Source organism: Leptonychotes weddellii, chromosome 1, assembly GCF_054177405.1.
Source record: "Leptonychotes weddellii isolate Sample4059 chromosome 1, ASM5417740v2, whole genome shotgun sequence".
NCBI classification, from domain to species: Eukaryota; Metazoa; Chordata; class Mammalia; order Carnivora; family Phocidae; genus Leptonychotes; species Leptonychotes weddellii.
In genome coordinates this window covers 138,656,389-138,675,829 of record NC_138369.1, presented here as the reverse complement: position 1 = coordinate 138,675,829, position 19,441 = coordinate 138,656,389, and the positions used below count along the sequence as shown (strand labels likewise).

The following is a 19,441-nucleotide window of genomic DNA, read 5'->3' as shown; positions in this document are numbered from 1 at the left end:
GGAGATAGTTTTGAATCAGTTAGGCCTGGCATCAATACAAATTCACTTACTGGCTTCGCAATCTTGGATGTTACTTAATCTTTCTGGAGCTCAGTATTCTCATTATAAAATGGAAATGATTCCTACTTTGCAGAGTGGTTGCTGAGTGTGGTAGCAAGGATTAAAGACAACTTTCACAAAGCATCTGGTACATTAAGTAAACAGATTGTGAGTAATACATATTGTTCACATTTTTATTAATTAAAGCTCATCTCCTGTACTTAATATTCTTTTTTCCACCCAAGACCTTGAAAGGGTTATGGTAGGGGTGTTGATCACTGATAAGCTGGTTTAGCTGTGTTAATATACCTCCTAAGAATTAGGGTTACAGTTCCATCCCTGCCATTAACTATTTAACTGTATGTCTTAGAAAGGAATTCTAGGCCTGAATTTTGTTCATCTCTAAAATGAGGAAGCTGGAATAAATAATTCCTAAGTTTCCCTGTCACTATAATATTTTATGATTCTAGTGTCTTTTTACTAAGTTAAAGCAGATAAATTCTCATATCTTTAGAGCTTAACCTACTTCTCTATGGTTTAATTTTCACATTTCGTCTACCGTATTTCTTTTCCTTTTTTCTTCTCTTTCCTTTTTTTTAATCTGGCAAAAGGGCATAATTTCTACCATTTTGCAAACAAACTGATATCTCCATTCTGATTTAGTGGTATTCCATAATATTAATGCATCATACTTTAAAATGATCTGGATTGTTTTTAATCCCAAAATTCAGTAATAATGAAGATAATGATATTCATTTCAAGGCTTTCTATGCCTCCAGGCCCCTGGTCATTGCACATGATAAAATACATCAAAATTAAAAATAAGATTAAGGGTAACATGTTAAAAATACATCCTAGGAGTAAAACACATTTTTGGTACTCATTCCTACATTGTGCAATTAGCTCTTAAAAATAAACAAAAATAAGAGATTCATTAACCAACAACAGAATCGTAATAATTATTAACTAGAAAGGAAATAAAATTAACTTGACCTTATCTTAGAAGGTTGTCAGGAACCTACTTTGGTTATGCAGATGGGAAATATGTTGTGAACTATTAGATCTCAGTTTCAGAAATCCAAACCCCCCTCAAACTTAGAAGTAAACCTTTGGCAAGGATTCAAAATAAATGTATAGTTGCTATGAGCTTGTACATACTATTTACCTTTGAATTATTTTCATCTTGTTCTATTCAATTAAAATATAGATAATATTTATTTATTTATTTATTATATACATCTATTACGTGTTTTTCCAGTGTATTCAAAATAAAATCCAAATTCTTCACTCTGGCTCCTCCTCTGACTTCACTTCCAATTACTCTCTTCTTTGTTTACTTCCCTCTAGCCACTCTGGAATCCTTTTATTTCCTTGAATACACAAAGTTTGTCTTTGCCTCAGGGCATTGTCTATGCTGTTTCTGTCTGGAGCTTTCTCTTCCTTCATGTTTCTATCCTCACCCCAAATTCTTCACCTGCCCGATTCTTCCTGTGCTTTAACTATCAACTTAAATTACACTTTCTATGAGAATTCTTTCCTGACTACTCAATGGACAGTATAACAGATTTTCCCCATGCATTACTGTCTTGCATATCTATTAGCTCTTTTCACGGACTACAATTTGTAATTTTGTAATTATTTGTTTACTTATTTAATGTCTGATTCCCTTAGGACACTATAAATTCCATGAGAGCCTAAGGGATCATTTCTATATTCCCCAGATTAAGCATGGTTGGGCAATGAATTAATGATTCTACTGTGGTAGATTTTGTAGAGTTTAGAAATGTTAATTAAATATGGACTCTATCCCTAAAGAATTTATTTTCTAGTAAAGAGATAAAGCCTGAACATAAGTATCATTAAAAAATATAGAAAGCAATTCAAGTCTCAAAAAAAAAGTGTAGATAAATGCTACATTAGTTTCTTAGGCTATTGTGACAAATTACCAAAACTTGTTGACTTAACAGATATATATTCTCTCCCAGTTCTGAATGCTACAAGTCCAAAATCAAATTGTCAGCAGACCCACTACAGGTGCGAAGTGAGCTTGGTAAACAGGGGAGAGTGAATTATTTCTGGCTAGGTCAAAGAGGGAAGGTTTCATGGAATTAATAGCATTCAAAATAGACCCAGAAGGATGGGTTAGATTTCCATATGGAAAAACAGAATAATGGACATCCAAGATGGCAGGAACAATATTAATAAAGGGGGGTGGTGGTGGTGAGGAAATTTGGCCTAAGTGTGTGGTATATTAAACCATAAGAATAAGTCAGGGGGTGCCTGGGTGGCTCAGTCAGTTAAGCGTCTGCCTTCGGCTCAGGTCATGATCCCAGGGTCCTGGGATTGAGCCCCGCGTCCGACTCCCTGCTCAGCGGGGAGCCTGCTTCTCCCTCTGCCTCTGCTCCTTCTCCCTGCTCGTGCCCCCTGCCATTCTCTCTCTCTCAAATGGGTAAATAAAATCTTAAAAAAAAAAAAAGACTATGTCAGAAATGAGGTTAGAATTAGATTTTAGATGGTCATAAATATTGGTTAGAAATTGGCGATTAATCTAGAATTGGTGGGGGTGGGAGGGATGGGGTGGCTGGGTGATAGACATTGGGGAGGGTATATGCTATGGTGAGCGCTGTGAATTGTGTAAGACTGTTGAATCACAGACCTGTACCTCTGAAACAAGTAATACATTATATGTTAAAAAAAGAAAGAAGATAGCAGGAAGGGAAAAATGAAGGGGGGGGAAATTGGAGAGGGAGACGAACCATGAGAGACTATGGACTCTGAGAAACAAACTGAGGGTTCTAGAGGGGAGCGGGGTGGGGGGATGGGTTAGCCTGGTGATGGGTATTAAAGAGGGCACGTATTGCATGGAGCACTGGGTGTTACACACAAACAATGAATCATGGAACACTACATCAAAAAATGATGTAATGTATGGTGATTAACACAACATAATAAAATAAAATAAAATGAAAAGTTTTGTCTGAACAAGGGTGACATAATCTTAGGGCTCCTGCTTCAGGAAACCTAATGAGGCAGCAGTGTTTAGGATGAACTGGTCTCCCTTCCCCCTGTCTCTCTCAATTAGGAGATTATTGCAGGGAAGAGAAAATGAAAACCTAAGACAGAGGTACCAAGGAAGGAGAATTAACAAGACCCGGCCACTTATTGGACACCTGGGGGGTGGGGGAAAGCAAGAATGACAAATTTTGAGTCAAGATGACCTGGACAATTGAGATGAAGAAAATTAGTATAGTCAAAAGGAGGATGATTAATTTTCACTAGGAGGATAAATTCAATTTTGATGTACTGACTTGGAGAAAACTAGTGTGATATCTATTCGAAGATTTAAATAAGGACATTGGAAATATAGGACTGGAATTTGGGAGAGATATCAGGACTAGAGACATAGATGTGTGAGTTGTCAGTAGTGTAATAACTGAAGTCATACAACCCTGAAAAGCAGTGTCAGATCATGGGAAGAGTATGAATATGGAGTTTGACAGACCTATTCACATTCTATCTTTTACATTCACCTATTGTATGACCTGGGACAAATTGCTTAATCCCTCCACTTTCTCATATATAAAGAGGTGGAAAATAATATTATGCCTTAGTTAGGATTATGTGAGTTGAGTATTTAAAAGACTGATCTTCTTTATATCTGCTTTCATATTTTGGTGGCACGATTCCCAGTAAGAAATATATTTATTTTGCAATCCATTGTCTTAAAAATATGTAACACACTCTTTTTATAAATTTCTCCCTTTGATACTATTTCATTAAAAGCATATTGACTATGATTCTCTAAACTGATTCCATGACCTATGAATGGTTTGCAACCCACACTTTGGAAAAAACTGGCTCCAACCAGCATCCTATTCTCAGATCACACCATTACTATTCACTGTTCCCTCAACTTTCATTTTCATTACTCCCTCTACTTGGGCTACTGGTGAATATCAAATAATTTCTTTTTTAATTATTTTTTTTAGATTTTATTTTATTTATTTGAGAGAGAGAGCGCGAGCACAAGCAGGGGGAGTGGGAGAGGAAGAAGCAGGCTCCACGCTGAGCAGGGAGCCCGATGTGGGGCTTGATCCCAGGATGCTGGGATCATGACCTGAGCCAAAGGCAGACGCTTAACCAACTGAGTCACACAGGTACCCCAGATAATTTCTTGATGCTCCAAAGGAAATGATAACTATTTACTTTACTGTACCCATACAACATTCTGTCTTTAAGAAAGATGTATTTATTGCCCAAACAGATTATGAACTCCTTGATGACAGGAAGTATATGTTATTTACCCTGGTAAAATGCTTTGTTCATAAGAGGCACAGAATAAATTTTAAATATTATTAAAGAGAGAAGAGGTCTGAGGAGAGAACCTTGTTGTGCACCTACATCCAAGGCCCTGCTCTGGCATTCTCATGCTTCAATTCTTCCTTCTCTATATGCCAAAGCTTCCATGGGATTTTTTAAGACAGAACACCATCTCCTCATTTGGGGCACAAAGACATAAGCACTCATATTTTGTACATAGAAATTTGAACTTCTTCACATGGGGACAGGAAGGTTGGGAAGGTATAAAATAAATTTGAAGAAGAAACTAAGATATACCCAGGACTTAGCTCTGGGTAAAATAACAGAAAAGTTCCTACACTGGTCTCTTCAGATTGCTAAATGACAGAATCCAATAAAGGCAACCTGAAATAAATTACTAGGGCAAGTAATTCATTTTAAATTATTAAAGTTTATTTCATTTTTTTCAGACTCTGAAAAACTTTTCTCTGACAGAAATGACCCCTGGCAACAGTGACATTCTGACACCATGCGTGATGCACACTCGGGAAGTCTGAATTCCATGTCACAATGGCTCTGTTCAGAATACTAGTTTTATCATGCCTGTAAGCACAATTAAACTACTGAAGTTTCTAATGGTCTTCTGTCCACTTTGTAAATTGTCATAAAGAATATTAAGTCAACCAAATAAATTTGCATCCATGTGACTCACTGTACAACCAGAGGCATGATATCAAAATGTACAGAAAAAAATGAAAAAAAAACCCTTTTTTGGTAACAATGAATATTTCCAGAAAACTCCTTATATATTAATTTTGGGCTAGTCTATGGAGGGAACTACAGTTCAAAGGGTCTCATAAAATGAACCTAAGGCAATTTGTTCCTCAGAAAACACTGCTCAGACCCTGAGTATAGAGGAAAGATCAAAGCCCCAGAGCCTAAATTCAGGGCTATTCTCAGGCCTAGATGACTAAAGGATGAGCTGCACTGGTGATCATTATGGTTTGGGTAACTTGCATGCCCTACCCTGGGCCTCAATATACTTATTTCAAAATTAGATTATTAGGACTTCTGCTTCTTACAGCCTTTGTACCTGTAATGTTTGATGAAGCTTTACCCTTAAATCCCTTTCACCTCAATTTTGTAATCTTAAAAAATATGAAATGTGTTTATAAAGTTCTTTGATGTCCTTAAATGTTATTCAACATGATAACGGTATAATTCACTAAGCTTAAATTTTATCATTTTAGTTTTGCCTCAGAGGCCACGTTTTATGAAAGCCTTAATTTGCATCATCAGCAGATTTAATAAAAATGAAGGGACCCCTTTTGGAAATAAATTAAAATTGGTGGGGGAGGGCAGAGAACTTTATGCAAAACAAAACAACAAAAACAAAAAACAAAAAACCCAAAAACCACCAGAAAGCTAAATGTTGAAGAGGCCAGAAGGGGTCAAATGGTTCTGAGTTCTAAAGAATGTTGTGGTCTTATTCATGCTGAGAAACTGAGAAACTGGTCCTGGGTTTTTATGCACTGAAAGTTGAGGCTTCTAATGGTGACTTCCCCAGGCCTGTTGCCCTGGTATCTATCGTACATGTGCCTCTATGTGCCTCTTTCCTTGAAGCACAATTCACCACACGGAAATTAGACCAACAGGTGAAGAGCCCATCCTGGAGTCAGGTAGAGGTATCTTTGGAGACAACTTCAATGTATGGGATCTAAGACACATAAGTTAAGTGGAAAACTGCTGGAGACCATTTCACAGAAAAAAGGATATGGTATGAATTGGCCCTCCTCATCTTGGTGATGAGAAGGAAGTGTAAAGTCAATGAGGAGAAAGACCAAGAGACAGATGCCTAACGTGATGTGATGAACAGTTGGTTTACCTTTGACCAATTCCTTTAAAATTGTCTTCCTGACTGTCAAGAACTTTATTCAACCCCTCTCCACAATAAATATTCTCTGACAGAATAAATCCTAGAGTACTGACTATGAACACATTTTATAATTGTATTAATAACAGTAAATACTTCATCATTACTATTATTATGCCAAGCACTGGAGATTTAAAAACAAGTAAGAAACAGACCCTGCTTCTGGAGACCTTTCTGTCTATGGGTTTGAACTGTTGTAGTTATGACAAAAATAACAACAAGCATCATTTACTCCCTCATTCCAGTCAAGCACTGTGCTCAGTGGGCACCATGCATAAGCTCCCTTTCCATTCATCAGCTACCCTGACAGTGAGGTGATCTTGCTCTGTCCATCCGTCATCTTTCTCCTTCCACCAAAAAAGGGACCTAGCAGAAATTCAGACCATACATAGAGATACTTAAATAACTTCTGGACTATCAGCAGTCAACACACAAGCACTATAGCCAATAATGAAAGAGTACAGTGAACCAAAGTGAAAATGGAAGAAACTGAATCACTTTTACTGCACTCTGTGGGACAGACACGGTGGCACTCTGAAAGCCACGGTGCAGTAGACCCCACATCTGGCCTTCCAACAATGACTCAAGGGGATGGATGTTATTTCAGTGTTTTAAGACTCTCTAAGGAAAGACCTTGCAACACATTAAACTGCAAAACTTAGGAAGACATCATAACCTTCTGGATTTCATTACCAAAACATACATTTTGATCTAAAATTTAAAAAAAAAAAAAAAGATTGACTTCTCTCATAGTATTTCACAACCTTTGAGCGCAGCATTAAAATGCTTTTCTTTTTTCCCCCACCAACTATAAGCTTCTGTTTTCTTACCCTGGGCGTCTGATTCTTTTATATGCTCGGGTTCTATTCACTGCCTGTTATTCAGACATTGAAATCCCAAGTGTTAATTGTTCTTCCAAGTACATTGACAAAACAGCAGCTAAATAAGGGTAGACCAGACTGTGGTAGACTCTGACATGCATTTATGGAACAATGGGGCTCTGAGAGACAGCCTTGTAGCTCACGGGAAGACATAAGATGTGCTATTTTGACTGCTTCATAGCAGAATGGGGAACACACGCACACAAGGGAATTATGCATTTTACTTAGTTTTGCCCAAAGTCCTCAAGGCAACAGAATCTTGTGATGTCATCATGAACTTCTCTCCATTTCCATTGACACAAAGGCTAAAAATTTCTAATGACATCACAAAGGAAAAAGGAATCTACTTTGATTCCGTAAGAAATCCATTACCTTCAATGGGACTTGAACAAAAATGTGAGAATCCCTCCTGTCACGGTGTATGTCACTGTGCGGATGCACAGTGGGTGACACCCTCCCTAATGCAATTCAAACCAGGCAAAAAAAAAAAAAAAAAAGGATTCACAATTTAGGTTGAATAAAAAAGACATACTGAATATTGAGCCCAACAATTTTTTTTTTTATAGAAGGAAATCATTTAAACATATATTTCTTCAGGGATATTCAAATTTTTACTCATGCCTGGTTACTATGTTACCAATGTTTTTGTCTTTTCTTGGGTTGGTCACAAAATCACAGAGGAAGAAGGTACAGGAAGCTTTCACTTACAGGAATGCAGTGCAGCTCAATCTTTTGTTTTTAAGGTGCAGTGATTTCAGTCTCTAAATGTAACTTTAGGCAGTCTGAAAAGAAACAGGTTAAAATCTCTTTCAGTTATAATTGGTATTTCAGATTTAATTAAAAATTAAACTTTCATAATGTTTCACCATCCAAAGCAATGCATTATCAGTCAAGCGTGGCTTTTTTTTTTTTTTTTTTCTGTTAAGGTAAAAAAAAACCCTCTTCCCAGAGTAGTTTTTTAATGAAAAGAAAAGGAACTAAAGAGGAAAAAAAAAAGCAATTCTGAAAAACAAAATATGCCTCCCTGTTTAGGACTTATAATGATATGACTAGAAGCTCAGTGCCTCTGAATTTCAGCTAAATTCTATCTGATTTTTAAAAAACTACTCAACAATTTCACAGCCTAAAGATTACATAAAATGTTAATTTTAGAGAATAAAGAAGAAAATCTATTATCTGAATATACATGTTGAAGGAAAATTATGACTTCAAATAGAACTGGAAAAAAAATGTTAGATCTACTACTTTCAAGTGGCTGCATTGGTGGTGAGGCAGATGGTGAAGCAGAGGTAAATGAACATATTTAGCAATACAGAATGCCCACTGCAATGTATGGTGGGCTTAGCATGCCGGATAACACATCATATAGACATATTATCTTATTAGATGCAGCCACTGCTGTGTGAAGCAGCATGACAAGACCATCAGGATTTGAACTGGACCTCCTGGTTTTAAAAAACCGAACCACATTTTTTAACATGTATTTTTAATCTTCAAATTAAGAGTGCAGGCATTAAAATCTCCAACTATGTCATAAATATTTGGGCTTAAAATGTCACACTATATTTTCAATCCCTTCCTTCTTCATACAACACCATCTCTAAATAAGATAACAGTTTAAAAAAAAACAGGCTAGATTAAGTCATCCCTATTTTTAGCTTTAGATAACTGACACTACAGGATTTAGAAAAATATAGCTTTTTTTGTGTAAAATAAGATAATACAATTATCTTTCTTTTACTTCACAGCATGGCAGTACATTTTTTATATATTTGTAGCACTAAATGTGGTGTGTTTATGTCCTACTTCACATTAGTGCAAGGTAATATTTTAATATCTCTACATATGGGAGCATGATCATAAATCACCCCTGAAATTGCATCTATTATTAGAAAATGTATCTCATCTGACTTACGAATTCTATTTTCTTTTTCCCTTCAAGTATATGGAAGAATATTTTAGGTATTGTGTCTACTTGATATATATAGATTTTAAAGGCAAACTGGTGCAGATTCACGAAATCCATCCATGAATGGATCAGAAAAAAAATCACTGACATTGACTGACTAAACTTTTCCCCTGCTTCTCACATGCCTGAATTAGACTAAAAATGCACCAGTGTAAAGACAGAAATTATGGAGGCGTCACCAGGGACAACTGAATGAGAGGAGGGGAGTGCACATATTTCCTTATAAGGTAACAAAACATTCATAAAAGAAACTGACAAAAATAACTCAGGCTCAGAAATTATATGGAATAACAATAATCCCCAATAATCAGTTCAGAAATATAAAAACTGCCCACCTCTACATAAATCTGAATCACCGATTGGTATTGTTCTACTCACCGCTCAAATATGGTTAGTGAAAAACTGATTCACTATCTAGTTCATACAGGAAAATATGATGGAAACTAGGCTGCATATTTATATATAAACTATTTAACTGACAACTAGCAGTTCAATTTAATCAGTCAGATTTCCTTTTCCTCAATTCACCAGATGTTGAGTTAACTGAACTATCAGTTCAAAATAATAAAGTAATTTCTATGAATAGGCAGTCTGCTACGTTACATTCTTCTCGTCTCCTCATGTATTCCTCATCCTCTTTGACCTTTCTCTTCACTTCTGTTTCTGCATGTTTCTTCCTTACTTTCACTTTCTTCCTTATTTTTTCCCTCTCTTTTTTTTTTCCCCTTGGTGAGGGTAATGAAGCTCAAAAATAACATCTTGTATCCTGTTGAGGGAAACTTGGTCACAACTATCCTTCCAGATGACAAACTCATTCTTAAATGTCTGTTTCCCAATCCAAAGAAAACAGAGCAACTGAGAAAATAGAGACGCAACATCACTTACCACTACCAACACCACCACTTTTAATTCCCATGCTACATTCATCACAAGGAGGACTAAAGTTTATTTATATTATCCCTTAACCTCAAATAGGACCACAAATAAGACTAATAACAGGACCATTTTGTGGCACTCAGGCAAACGGCTGGGCAAAACAGATGGATCTTACTTTGCGCCAGGACTCAAAAAATACAGTCGCCAACTCACTGTTGGCGACTACATATCTTGGCCCAAAGATGGACCTGGAAGTGGGACCAGTTGTCTTTGATATGAATACTGTTCCTATTCATATCTGCCTCATGAGATAATCATTAACTCTGTCACTATGTGGGGGTAAGTATTGGATAGAAACTGTAAAAATGGTCATCAAGGAAGTGAAATATTCTGAAAGCATGTCAGATTAGTTTAGGGAGCACAAAGTCAGAGCTAGAACATTTCTGGCAATACTGTCTACTTTTCAACTTCCTGTTTTTTACAAGTTCAGTACTGTACACTGTACCCACCTTTAAAATAGTAGATTTCCAGACTATGTGTGATCAATAAGAATAACTTGCTCTTGACATTTCAGGTCCCAAAATCTGTTAAAATTTTTTAAAGTCACCCAGATCGATCTCGGTCATTACTGAAATTGACCACCAGTGTCAGACTTTTTTAAATAGGACAAAACTATGTAAAGCTTTATAGATTACAGTCAACACCCAGTGATGCACTGGGAAACAGCTCAGTCAGTAATCAATGCAAATTACAAAGCCCGGAAGAATGCTTCTCTTGGCAGAGACCCTTTAGCAAAAGAGTTGTACATTCTGCACTAGTTAGAGATTCTGAATGGCTTTCCAGAGAAGTGGCAAATGCATTATATTACAGTAACCTATCCTGTAATTCACAAGTCCAAAAAACAAAGCCCTAGACAATAAAGAAAACTGAAGGGGGGTGAGGAACTATAGATCGTTAACACTGACTAGTAACACAGGGCTGCTTCTGACCACACTCTACTTTTTTAAAAAATCCTCACATGCATAGGAGTTTTAAATATCACCAGGTCAAAAAACTTCAAGCAAAGAACAACAAAGCACTCTAGTTTAGGAGGTCTATGCTAATTCAGGCGTTTCTCTTAATGTTCTCCCAACTATTCAGTATCGATTTTATCTTGCTCAGATTGTTTTTGAGAGTTCACTCACCTCTCTTATAATTTATTCATTCTGACATTGCTCAGATGATTTTTAAGAGACAAGCCCTGCCTGTGGTCAGCATAGAGGGAAATTACAATATTTTAATTATTTCTCTTAGTCTTTTTTTTCTTTTCACTTAAAAAAAATTTTTATTATGGAAAATCTCAAACACATCCAAGAGTAGAGAGCATAGTAAAATGAGCTACCAGGTACTCATCACCCACGGGCCATCTTTTTTTTTTATCTATAGTCACCCACTTTTTCTTCCACTGGCTCATTTTAAAGACAATTCCAGATATATCATTCTATCCACAAATATGTTAGTATGTAGTACTAAAAAATAATGTCCTCTGAAAATCATAGTATCATTATCCCACATCAAAAATAATAGCAATTCTTTAATGTTATTAAATATCTTAGGTCAAATGATTGACTTCTGAATGTTTTTTGTTCTTTGTTCATTTTTATAGCTGGTTAGTATGAATTAGGATCTAAACAAGATCCACACATTACATTTAAATCATAATTCTCTTTTAACTGATAAGTCCCCCATTCTTTTGTTTTTTAAATTACTTTTTATTTTGGAACAATTTCACATTTATTGAAAAGTTGTAAAGAGAGTACAGAGAATTCCTGTATCTTCTTCACTACTGAACATTAACATCTTACGTAACGATGGTAAATTTGTCAAAGGAAGAAATGAACACTGATACAATACTATTAACTACATACTTTATTCAGATGTTACCAGTTTTTCCACTAATATATTTATTCTATTCCAAGGGTCTAATCTAGGATACCACATTGCATTTAGTTGCCACTTCTAACTCTTCTCTGATTTGTGACAATTTCTCAGTCTTCTCTTGTTTTTTATGACCCTGATAGATTTGAAGAGTAGTGGTCAGATATTTTTTGTACTAACCTAAATAATAATTTGGATTCGTCTGATGTTTCTCATGATTAGCTTGTGAATGAATGAAGAGCTCTTTTTGTAACATCATATCAGGGGGTACATGATACCCATATGACTTATCACTGGGGATGTTAATCTTGGTCATTTGGTTAACAGAGGGTCTGCCAGGTTTTCCTCTTCTTAGTTTCAATTAGCATAATTTCACTTTTAACAGTCTATTGAGATGTAATTTACATAACATAAAATTCACCTTTTTAAGTGTACAACTTAAGGATTTTAAATAAATTTAGAGTGATCATCACCAGAGTCCAGTTTTAGAACATTTTTGTCACCCCAGAAAGATCTTTCATGTCCTTAGGTAGTCAACCCACTCTTACTCCCAGCTCCAAACAATAACTAATCAGCTTTCTGTCTCTAAACATTTACCTTTTCTGGACATTTCATATAAGTGCAGTCGTACAATATGCAGTGCCATGCATGTGGCTTATCATATTTTTCATATTCATCTATGTTGTGCTATGTAGCAGTAGTCTGTTCCCTTTTATTGACAAACGGTGTTCCATTGTGTGGATTTTGTTTATCCACTCATCAGTTAATGAACATGTAGATTGATTTTAGTTTTTGACAATTATGAATAATTCTGCTCTGAACACTGACATATATACAAGTCTGCGTGTGGACACATGTTTTTATTTCCCTTGAGTAGATATCTAGAAGTGAAATTTCTGGGTCATAAAGGTAAGTTTACTTTAACTTTTTTTAAATATATTTTTTAAAGATTTATTTATTTATTTTTAGACAGAGAGAGAGAAAGAGGCAGGAGCAGAGGGAGAGAGAATCCCAAGCAGACTCCATACTGAGCACAGAATCCAACGCGGGGCTCAATCTCGCAACCTGAGCTGAAACCAAGAGTCAGAGGCTTAACCAACTGTGCCACCCAGGTGCCCCAGTTTATTTTAACTTTTAAGAACTGCTAAGCCATTTTCTAAAGTGGCTGTACCATTTTATTTATTTATTTTAAAGATTTTTATTTGTTTATTTTAACAGAGATCTAGAAAGAGAGCACAAGTAGGCAGAGCAGCAGGCAGAGGGAGAGGGAGAAGCAGGCTCTCCGCCGAGCAGGGAGCCTGATGTGGGGCTTGATCCCAGGACCCTGGGATCATGACCCGAGCCGAAGGCAGTGGCTTAACCGACTGAACCACCCAGGCACCCCTGGCTGTACCATTTTAAATTTCAACCAGCATTGTATGAGGGTTCCAATTTATCAGCATCTTCATTAATACTTGTTATTGCATGCCTATTTTTATTGTATTCACTCTAGTTAGCATAAAGCAGTACCCCTCTATGGTTTTAATATACTTTTTTCTAAGGATTGATGATATTGAGCATCTTTTCATATTCTTATTAGTGATTCTTAGATCTTCTTTGGTGAAGTATTTATTCAAATATTTTGCCCAACTTTTAATTGGGTTTTTTGTCTTTTTATTATTGCAGAATTCTTTATATATTATGAGGACAAAGATCCTTTATCAGATATATATTTGCAAATAATAAATTTTGCAGGGGCACCTGGGTGGCATAGTCAGTTAAGTGACTGACTCTTGATTTTGGCTCGGGTCATGATCTCAAAGTCATTACATCAAGCCCCACGTTGGGCTCCCTGCTCAGTGGGAAATCTGCTTCTCTCCCTCTTCCTCTCCCTCTGCCCCTTCCCCTGATCACCCTCATGCTCTCTCTCTGTCTAAAAATAAATAAAATCTAAAAAAAATAATAATAAATCTTGCAAATTTTCTCCCACTTTCTTCATTTCTTTAGTGGTATCTTTTGAAATATTAAAGTTTTAAATTTTATTGAAATCCAAATTATCATGTTTTTTATTTTTTGTATCATGTTTTGGTGCCATATCTAAGAACTCTGTTTAACTCAAGGTCATGAAGATTTTCTCATAGAAGTCTTATAGTTTTAGCTCTTATATTTGGGTCCATGATCCATTTTGAATTAATCTTTGTGTATGGTGGGAGGTAAGGATATAAAGTTATTTTTTTCATATAGTTCTAGCACCAACATACAGTCCTAGCACCAATTGTCCTAATACCATTTATTGAAAACAACAACAAAAAAACTATTCCTTCCCCTATCAAATTGCTGTGGCACCTTTGTCAAATCAATTGACCAAAAGCATAAAGGTTAATTTTCTGAATTTACAACTTCATTCCATTGATTTATATGCCAGTACTATACTCTTCCTTCTATAGTTTTTATAGTAAGTTTTAAAATCAGGGACATAGGTCATCTAACTATGTTTTCCTTTTCAGAATTATTTTCACTGTTCTGGATCCTTTGCATTTTCATATGAATTTTAGGATCAGCCTGTCAATTTCTACAAATATGCCTTTATTCTTTTTGATGCTATTGTGAATAGAATTGTTTTTTTAATTTCATTGTTCACTGCTAGTATATAGAAATACAATTAATTTTTGTATAATCACAAAATAATATATAATCTATTTTGTATTATAATGATATATAATTTTGTATAATTACAAAATAAAATATAATTTATAAACTTGCTGAACTCGTTTGTGTGTATGAATGCATTCCTTCAGCTTTTTTACATAACTTATCTTCTGCAAATAAAGTGTTAACTTTTTACTTTCTAATCTGGATGCCTTTTATTTCTTTCTTTTCTATTCTGTTTTTCTTTTTCTCTTCTCTCCTTTTCTTGTTTTCTTTCCTTTATTTATTTATTTATTTATTTATTTATTTATTTATTTATTTATATCTTACTGGACAGACACCCCAGTACAATGTTGAATAGAAGAGGTGAGATCTGACAACCTTGCCTTGTTCCCAATCTTAGGGTTAAACCAGTTAGTCTTTCATCATTAAGTATGATGTTAGTTGTAGATTTTGCATAGATGCCCTTTACCAAGTTACAGAAGTCCTCTTCTAGTCCTAGTTTGTTGAAAGTTTTTGTCATGGATGGTGGATTTTCTCAAATGCTTTTTGTGTATCTATTGCAATAGTCACAGCGTTCTCTCCTTTATTCTACTAATATGGTATATTACATTAATTAATTAATTAGTTAATTACTGAATGTTTACCAAACTTGCATTCTTAGGATAAATCCTACTTGGTCAGGGTGTATGGTACATTTAAAGATTGCTGTATTTGATTTGTGAATATTTTGTTGAGGACTTTGGTGTCTATATTCATGAGGGATAATGGTTTCTTATGGTATGTTTGTCTGCCTTTGGTCTCAGTGTAATATTACTGTCATAGAAAGAATTAAAAAATGTTCCTTCTCCCTCTATTTTCTGAAAAAGTTTGTGAAATATTGGTATTGTTTCTCTTTAAATGATGGATAGGATGCAGTGATGATATCTGCATCTGGACTTTTCTTTGTGGGATGACTTAATTAAAAATTCCATCTCTTTGCTATTATAGATCTATTCAGATTTTCTATTTCTTCTTGAATCAGTTTCAGTAATTTGTGCATTTCTAGCAATTAGATAATTTTATCTAAGTTGTCTTAGGAATGTATTTGTTCATAGTATTACCTTTTAATCTCTTTAATTTCTATGGGATTGGTAGTGATGTCCCGCTTTTATTCCTGATTTCAGTAATCTGTTATCTTCTCTATTTTTTCCTTGTTATTCTAGCTACACATCTGTCAATTTTGTTGGTCTTTGCAAAGAATCAACTTTTGTTTTCATTGATTTTTCTCTACCATTTTATTGTTTTCTATTTCATTGATTTTTGGCCTAAACTTTTTTATTTTCTTCCTTTTTCTTGAATTGAATTTTGTTGTATATTCATTCCATATCTATATTTATCTACATAATAATATTATAAGTGCAATCTATTTCTTTGGGTGGATTTTAGTTACTGTTGTCATTTCCTTTCAATCTAAATGATTTCCTTTAGTATTTCTTGTAAGGCAGGTCTGCTAGCAACAAGTAGCCTCAGTCTTTATCTTGGAATATCTTTCTTTTATCTTCATTTGTGAAGAACAGTTTTGCTGAATATAAAATTCTTGATGGTCACTTTAATAATCTTTTTCCTTAAGCACTTTGAATATGTTGTCCCTCTGCCTTTTGACTTTAACTGTTTCTGATGAGAAGTCAAATGTTAATCAGAATGTTGTTTCCTGTATTGAATGAGTCTTTTTTCTCTTGGTGCTTTCAAGAATTTATCTTTTTCTTTGACTTTCAAAGTTTGACTAGAATGTGTCTATATGTGGATCCTTTTGCATTTATCATACTTGGAATTTGTTGAGCTTCTCAGATGTGTAGATTAATGTTATTCATCACATTTGGCAAGTTTGGGGTCATTATTACTTCAAATATATTTTTTTCTGCCCTTTCTTTTTCTTCTCTCCTCTTATCCTGTTACACACGTTAGTATGCTTGATGGTATCTCAGATCTCTGAAGCTCTGTTTATTTTCATTTTTTTTCTGTTTTTCAAATTAGATAATTTCTACTGAGTTATCTTCAAGTTCAGTGATTCTTTGTTCTGCCATCTCAAATCTGCTTTTGAGTCCCTCTAGAATATTTTTCATTTTAGTAATTGTGCTTTTAAACTCCAGAATTTTTGTTTCTTTTAAAAATAAGTTCTATCTTTATACTGATACTCTTTATTTTAAATGTATATTAATATTTTAATTATTTAACAAGGTTTCCTTTAGTTATTTAAATATATTTATAATAGCTGCCTTCAAGTCTTTGCTAAATTCAATATCTGCTCTTCCCCCTCCAACCTAGAGGCAGTTTCCACTGACTGGTTTTGTAACAGGGTATTGGTCACACTCCTGTTTCTTTACATGTCTTATGATTTTTTTTCTTGCAAGTTGACACTTTATACAATAGTTAATAGCAAATCTGACTTCTGATTTTTCCTTCCAGGAGATTGTTGCTGTTATTGCTACTTATTTGTTTGTTTAGTGATTTACCAATCTAATTCTGTGGAGTCTGTCTCCCTCATGCTGTGCAGATGCTGATGTCTCTGGTCAGTTTTTATAATTCCTATTTTTATTTTTTAGCTAAACCTTGCCCCTATGTCAGCACAGTTTGCAGTTCACATCTAATGATTGGTCTGGAGTTGTACTCAAACACCTTGAGGGCAGTAAGCTAACACCCTTTGCTGATATATGTGTATGGCTTGGAAATGCATTCAAAGTTCAGGCACTTTACATGTCTTCCTTGGCTCTTACTTTTTACTGGGATTGCTCTTCTCTCCTCTTTGCACAAGGCCTTAGGGTCGTCCTTGGGTATATGGATATCTTGGACCCTCTCTGTCTTTCCTGTAATACGTGTAGGCTTCCAAACCACCAGGGATATGTACTTATCAATGCCTACTATAGCAGTCTCCTTTTCCAATTCTCCTTGTTAAAGTTCTGGCAATTTCCCAGTCTATTGCCTGCCCCAACCTGAACTGTAACTTCAGGCTAGCTGTAATGTTTATCCTCCCTGTTTGTTTACCACTGAGATTGCTACTGTTTATGACACCTAGGGGCATGTGTTTTTTCATGTTTTACTCCATCAAGTCGGCCCATTTCAGCAGGACGTTGTGAGTTTTCATGGCTTGGCCTGCCCTGGTAGATCTATTATGCCAATGGAGTTTGGGGAAGGGTAAGCAGTGGAGGTAGTCCCAGCTAAAATACCAGATCTCACTTATGCCTGTCATTTAACCATAATCTTTAATATGTCCCCTTTTACTCTCAGAAGCCAGTTTGGGTGGTATAATTTATGATCTCCTTTTATATAGTGACCATAAAAAACTTGATATTCCTTCAACAAATAACCATTGCCTAATTCTATTCCTTGTAATGCAAGATTTGGAGGCCCAGCTGTGTGTATGGGTGGGTGTGGGAGGTCCAACTGCCAATGAATGAAAGTTTCCATGATGGTTACATGTGTATGTGAAATCCTCAACTGCCTGTTCCACTACATCTCTAAGAAGTCTAAAAGTTCTGGAGATTAGGAATTTCTGCCAATCATGAGGATTGGGAGGTAGATGGAGGATGAGTATGAGGGTGCAATACTTCTCCCACAGGAGATAAAGAATTCTACATGACTTACAGTGCTGAGAGAAACCACACAATGAGAAGAGCTAGCATTTCATGGTTCATAATTAGTAGCTAGAAAATTTGGAACTGGAGTGAGCTAGAATAAACCGATTCCAAGCAACTGTAGAGTACATATCAACTAGACTTAATCTCATACCAAATAGTAGCTAAGTAATCTCTCTAAATAGGTCCAAATACTTAAGTGAATCAACTTAGTATTTTCCTACTTATTCCCTCACAGTTTTGTGGCATGCCCAGGCTATAGCTCCTTAGGAACATACTAAAGGGATATGCTTCTCTGGGCACTTAAATAACTCTTGTAAATCAGAAAGTTCCCATATTGAAATAGGGAGTAATATGCACTTTAAAAATGATTTTTGCTTTACATAATGATCAATAAAATTCCCTTGAGAATAGATTCTCCTAGAGCATTTAAATTATGAATAGATTTACAAAATCACGCATCCCATAAAATGAGATAAACATGTAGTATCTGCTTCTAGGATTTTCAAAACTTTTTTTTTTTCTTCATAGAGACTGAAAGGAATGGGAAAATCAGCAAACTTTGTGCAGTAGAATTCAGAATGTATGATGCATTAACTTTGAATATCTTACTTATGTTTTTGGGTCAACATTAATCCTTCACATTTACAAAGTGTCAAAGAAATCAAAGTACTCACCAAACTTCATCTCATGAAAATGTCATAATAATTCACCTTTAACCCAAGAACCTGTAACAGTAAATATTACTACTTCTATTTGGAAAATAATCTATAAAATAAAGCATGGAACATCACATAAATTGCTTAAGGACACAAGAAAGTCTGGTGATGGAGTATGTGATAAAATTCCCTCACCTTGTAATATGAGAATTAGGCAATATCCAGGCTAAAGCAAAGAAGAAATTGGAGCCTCCATCTCCCATTTGTCTGTATATTAGAGGAGAATGAAAACAAATGCTTAAAGAGATTTTTTTGGTCCTATGAAATGACACTTCTCCAGCTAATTTCTCGGGTAAACATTTTTTTGGCTGTGTGTTTTTGCCAGGCTTTTCATTTCTGTAAGAGAACTTCAACCCAACCCCTAACTTGATTACTGTTTCTGCTATTAATTCACAAAAATAGCTGTTTTCCACGACATATGTTGGCGGGGATGCAGAGAAAGGGGAACCCTCCTACACTGTTGGTGGGAATGCAAGCTGGTGCAACCACTCTGGAAAACAGTATGGGGGTTCCTCAAAAAAGTTGAAAATAGAGCTACCATATGATCCAGCAATTGCACTACTGGG

At 35.4% G+C, this 19,441-nt stretch overlaps 1 protein-coding gene across 14 annotated transcripts in view; it reads right to left on the bottom strand.

Annotated features, from left to right (window-relative positions):
- Positions 1-19,441, bottom strand: part of ZBTB20 (zinc finger and BTB domain containing 20) — a 764,927-nt gene that overhangs the window by 458,365 nt on the left and 287,121 nt on the right. For 11 of the 14 annotated variants that reach the window (XR_014138210.1, XM_081796727.1, XM_081796734.1 and 8 more), the window contains one exon: positions 7,861-7,934. The exons of 1 other annotated variant lie outside the window; for it this stretch is intronic. The gene's annotated coding sequence lies outside the window, so the exon portion shown is untranslated. Of the gene's footprint in view, positions 1-7,860; positions 7,935-9,499; positions 10,225-18,833; positions 18,885-19,441 lie in introns of those variants that run through there. 2 more of the 14 variants (XM_081796629.1, XM_081796653.1) reach the window with 2 other exon arrangements.